Here is a 6,000-nt window from a genome sequence, read left to right on the forward strand (position 1 = left end):
CCAAGATAGGACAGGGCTTTAATAAAAAGGGGGTGATGTGTGGTAGCCTCTACAGTATATGAAAGACAAGGCTTTTTTGCTCCGTGAAAACAGAATATCATATTGTTAAATACTGTAACAGTTAATAAGCAGGGTACAGTAAAGAATTCAGCTATCAAAGAGTGCTGGAAACTAATGCATTACAAAAAGGACACACAGTTTTATGAAAATGACTCTAGGCAGAAAAAAAAACAAAAAACCTAGGGATAAATCAATAATTTTAGAACCAATATGCCATTTCTACAGCTCCCAGCAACCTATTATGCCAACCCTCGGAAGGCAGAAAGGAGTGCAAATGCACTCCAAAAATGTACCACGCATACTGTGAAAGGATTACTCCCGTTTCCCTGAGATGGATAAGGGCGTTCTTGGTATCAAAATAATTGCAAGCGTATCAAGTTGAATCACATGTACGTATATGCCGCGACCTTCAGTTATGAGACATGTTCATTTTAAACACCATGGGGTGCAGGTGCACCTTGCTGCTGACAAAGGGTTTAATAGTTATTTAGAATACACACACAATTAACACTACAAGCACGGTTTCAATGTCTTGGTTAACAATAGTCACACACACATTAACACATGCAACTACAGTTATAGAATTGTATTCCAGTACCTAAGACTAAATAAAACTAGCAAGCTATAGCCCCCCGATAAAGAAATAATGAGGCGAAATACAAAGTATAAAAGAGACATATACCACCCATGCATGTTCTTAACCTTTATTCCAAAATAAAAATGATCTAGTACAATAGGATGAGGCAGATTACAGAGGGGTACCATGCAAGGCAACACACATACTGTGTTTTTAATAAAAATAAATAAATAAATAATAATAAAAAATCAGTCATCTGTCCAGTTCTGTAGCTTTATTGAGGCCAATATTAATGTACATTTTCACTGTTTAATGTGCTGACTTACTATCTGCATAAAGTGCATCTGGTCTGCACACAACAGATACAAATGTTATTGTTTTCATGTGTTGAACACAGATAAGGTTTCTCAATAAACATTTTCTTTTATGTGCATCATATTACCATGCGAGTAAGTAAAAACACATTATAAAAAGATATGCACACAGAGGCACATTCAAACAGTACATAGGTCAGGATCACAATTTATCACAATTTATTTAAAATTGGTGTGTGAGGTGCAACAGTCTTCCTAGTGGATAAAATCCAAAACAAAGTCAAGGATGTTACAACAAAGGGGCAGTTGTCTCTAGGATCACTAAATGTGTCCTCTAGTTAGATATTAGGAGTGCTATGCCTCATTTCCACTGCAAGCCGGGGCCAACTGCGCAAGAAAAACCTGTTTTGCTCTTCCCCCCCCACCCCAAACGTGGCTAACCTCTGAGGTTCTTGTCCTGCGTTAAAGGGTCATCATGGGGCTTGTGGGATAGTATTGCGCTGTGTTTTAAAGAAACCCGTAGCTGTACTACGTTTAGAAAAAAAAAAAAACACACTGCCAGAGGACTGGATGCTGCAATTGAAACAACATTCGTCACTATTTTTATTCCCACTCAACGTAACTGTTTGCCAAGGACTTTGGATATTTTCTCACACGCATATATTCCACACAGCACCCATTAACCGTTTCTGGATTTTAGAGTCAGCTCAGATTGTTAAAAGAATTGTCATTTCTTCGTTCTCCCACATGCAGCCACAATCTTTTTTGGCGAAACACTTCCGACAGCCATTGCAGTCATGAAAAAAGCTTGCAACGTGTAGCTCTGTTCCCGTTGGCTTCTTATCCAGCACACGCCTCCCTGCTGCGTGATGACCTTTGTGCCCAGGTCTGCCCACATCAGGTATGATACAGCAAACCAGGCCAGAAAAAGCAGCCAGGGCTGATGTGGCCAGCAGTAGAAACACCCTTTTTAGGGTCATGTCTCAAGTAATAATTAGTAAAAGTCTTTCTTTCTAAAAGTGACTTTCTCTACTGCTGATGCAAACATAGTAATTCAGTTTAAAGACGCGATATTCTTTTGTCAAAATAAAACAAATCAGTTTGCTTCAATTATTTTGTTCACATACTGTGTTATTTACCAGATTTATTAATTAATATTTTTTGGTTTACTTAGAAAAATGTAGGGCCACATAGCCTTATTACTATTCAACCTGTGACCAATTGTTTTTATTTAGATCCATTTTTTGTAACGTACCTGTAGTAATACAGGCTACTGAGCTAGCACAGTAGCGAGTTTGATTAAACAAACTACATTTGTGGTTTTAGCTACACACAACTGTGGCTTTTCGTTTGCATTGCTTGAACCGTTCCTGTTTCATTGTTACTTATAGTAATGGCAGCCTATTGCTGGTATTTTAGGGAATTCTAATAGCAAAAGACAATCAAATGCATAAGTCTGCTGCTTGCATAAAACAGTACCTACTCGGGTAAATACAAGAACGCTACAGAACACACTGATAAGTGCTACAAACTAAACTGTGCAAGTGCTACTATGCCTCTTCAAACAGATCTTTGTTTATTAAAGCAAGGAACTAAGCAAATGTATGAAAAATGTCTGCATTGTCTACAAAATTTAAAAGCCTAAATTGGCATTTACAATGTCAGCCTCAACTTTAGTGACACTGGCTTAATTACTTCCAGGGTCATTTTTTGTTACATCGACATTATAGTCAAGTATAGGTACAGTATAGGAGCCTGATAAGTTTGGAAAACTGATCAGACACTATCAGTGCATCAGGGTCCACATCTTGAGCATTTCCACACCGGTAGTAACATTCTAGACAGTCTGACAAGAAGTCTTCATCAATGTCCGTTATTACACATTTTTTTGCACTGTGCCTAAAATCAATACTTTAAAAAAGAACTAACAAATAAGGAATACATGGTGTAGTAATCCAACTCCCTAACCTCATGCCTTCCAGCCACATTTCGATGGAAGCATTAACAAACAATCAGAGGACTGTCAAACCTGTCCAAACCAACAGGGAATACCAATATTTTTAATTACAAAAGTGGCACATTATGCTATGAAAGTCCTGGGTGCAGATTGTTTGCTCCAAATGCTCCTGTGTGAATGTGGCCTACGAGAGTGGTACCTGACCCACCAGGTCAGGGTAGTTAAGCAATAAACTACACAGGATCCTTATCACAAAATCTATGAATTGAATTGGACTAAATAAAATTAGAATAAAAACACCTAACACTAATGCATTTTCACAACACCTTATTCCTACCTTTCCATACGTTAGCCAACATGAATTTTAAATTAAATATATATGCATAGGTGACTTAGGTCTTGAAAATCCTGTAGGCGCACAATTATATCATTGTGCTCAAGAGCACAAGGCACACAGCAGGCTAGGATACTCCCTCCGATTGCCAAGACGCATTTAAGCTTTTTATTCCACCCAGTCTTGTAAATGACACCTGCAGGCACATCTACAGTATGGCTTACACTTTGTTCCATCAGTGTACAAGTAGCTGATTTTTTGGTCTTGTTTCCGCACAGCCGAAATCCCTTGAGAAACAAACAGCACTGTCTACAGGCAGCTGCATATATAGCAAAACCTGTGGAATATCACAGTACACACACCAATAAATGTACTTTTACTGCACAGCTTTAAAAACAACAAAGCAATACTTCCAAAAGACTAAATAAAGTTACTCCCAAATGCAAATATTCTGTCCAGTAACTGCAGAAAGCCCAAATAACTCTATGCCAATCTTAGTGTTGACCAACAAACTAACCTCTAATAAGGCCGATTTCCAGATATCTGCAGCAAACCATTACACAATTTACATATAAAAATGTAATTTACATAGATATTCACACCAGGCCTGAATGCTCACATTGCTGGCACCTTGTCACACAGTAACCTGGGGAGTGCTGATAAAAGCAACTCGTTAAAATGCTTTACAAATATTGTATCTTAATACAGTAGCCAGATTTAAACAAAAGCAGTTGAGTAATAAATTAACCAGATTACATGTATTTTCTACCGTGAGTAAAGCTGAATCCTACAGTAAGCAAGTTTTGTAAACATACATCCATTCTGACATACTTATGTTACTTTGAGCTTTTACTTTAGTCTTGGTGTGTATTTCAAACTGCGAATCTTTGTGTGCATGTACCCTCAATGTATTATTAGCTGGGCTGTGCGCTATACTGGGAACACGTTTAATTAACAATTAAAACTAAACAGTAAACGAAATGTGTATTCCTAGACGGTAGAAATTTTGGGTCGGTTGTTTTAGTAGTATTATTGGGCAGTCTACATGTCAATCATGTTGCACAGGCTTCCTTTTACTGTGTTCCGTAGTAGTACACGGCTTTTCAATGTGTGATAGGCCTCAAGGCTAAAAATGAAAATCGAATTTCAAACATCATTTCACATTTCGCAGCTATTTCACGATTTATTAATTGAAACCAATATTTGAAAAATAACACGTTTTTATATTCGAAGTCAAGTAATGAAAAAAAAAAGCCATCAATACTACATAGTACATGGCATTACGGTATACCACAACATAAACTTAAAATAACTGCAAAGCAGCGCTACGTCTTACACTATTTTAAATATATATGTATATGTTTTGTTAACGTGTCTAAACAAATCGCCACATCCTAAACATTTTAACTGCGTTTCTCCTTCCTAGAAAGGAAAAGTATACAAAAGTTTAAGTATAGTGCAATAAAATAATTGAACAAAACAAAAATGTAAAAGCAATGATAAACGAATAAAAACCAACAGCTGTGTAGCGTATGGTACAAAAATAAAGAACAATTTCCTCGAGGTACCTATGCCATGTATTCTCGCCTATCAGTACACTAGCTTGATTTTCGCAACATATTTCAACAATAGCGAACGGCATTGTCTAACAAGCGGCGTAATTTGATCAAACAATTATTGTATGTTTTTCATGGGCTAATTTTATAAAATAAAAATGTGTAAAATGCTCTGTTTTTATTACCTGCAAACGCATACCAGATTGTGAAGAGCAGTGTGTGGTGTTTCTCTTTGTTTCTGACTCACTCAGTCTCTGCTGCTGCTACACCAAAAGCAAACAAGCATCATGGCGGCTGTTAGATTTCAGTCACTGATAACACAGCTCGACGCCATTGGCTGCGGGGGAGATGGACAGTACAATTGGAGCACTCACCACCTCCGCACGCTGAGACGTTCCTCACCGCTCACGCTTTCCACAGGCACAACAATAACAAGGCGATCCAATGCACTACATCAGCGTGCAGGCCTACAGTACAGGAACACAACAAATATTACAATGGAATTATAGAACCCTGCACTGTATGCTGCCTGAGCCCACTGTACACAGAAATTAAAATATATAGTACTGGTGGGTCATAGAAAAATGAGGTCTGTTTTGTTTCTGTTGAAAACTGTTGTTTTGGATAAAGAAGTGTATTTTAAGTAAAAATAAAGTGTACACTATAATTAGGGTGATGTCTGTATACTGAATTATCTGACAGCATGCCCTATAAGCAAAGATGTATTCTACTGCACACAAAACACAGAGCAGGCGGGCTGGCAGGATTGATACTGTAGGTTACACCTCACACCATAACCCAGAGCCAAGAGGCACAGTCGCAGGGTTAAACAACTCAAAAAGGGCAGCGACAGCTATAGAGAAGCATGTACTGGAGACAGGTGGCATCACAGAAAGGTATCAAACAACCAATCAGACATTCTGAGGTCAAACTTTAAGAGACAGTTTGGCTAATGCCTTATTCTTTGCTCTGCAGTTTTGTGATGTGTTCTACCCATTGACCCCTCAGGAAATAGACTGAATTAGTAATGTGTTACTCAGATTTGTACTTCAGTGTAATTATTGGACACACCATTGTGAATTATATAATAGACTGAACTGAATAGGCCGAGCCCTTGTACTAAACAGATTCTTCACTGGTACATGTTTCCCTTATAAAAGGGCAAGAATAGAAGGAGCAATCTCATTGGCTAACAAGCATTC

At 37.9% G+C, this 6,000-nt stretch overlaps 1 protein-coding gene across 2 annotated transcripts in view; it reads right to left on the minus strand.

The window, feature by feature from the left end:
• Positions 1-5,244, minus strand: part of LOC117431089 (CCR4-NOT transcription complex subunit 6) — a 34,298-nt gene extending 29,054 nt beyond the window's left edge. The window contains exon 1 of one of the 2 annotated variants that reach the window (XM_058996043.1): positions 5,173-5,244. The gene's annotated coding sequence lies outside the window, so the exon portion shown is untranslated. The other variant, XM_034051717.3, reaches the window with a different exon arrangement.
• Between the last annotated feature and the right edge of the window lie 756 nt (positions 5,245-6,000).

Source organism: Acipenser ruthenus, chromosome 22 (assembly GCF_902713425.1).
Source record: "Acipenser ruthenus chromosome 22, fAciRut3.2 maternal haplotype, whole genome shotgun sequence".
In the NCBI taxonomy this organism is placed as follows: domain Eukaryota; kingdom Metazoa; phylum Chordata; class Actinopteri; order Acipenseriformes; family Acipenseridae; genus Acipenser; species Acipenser ruthenus.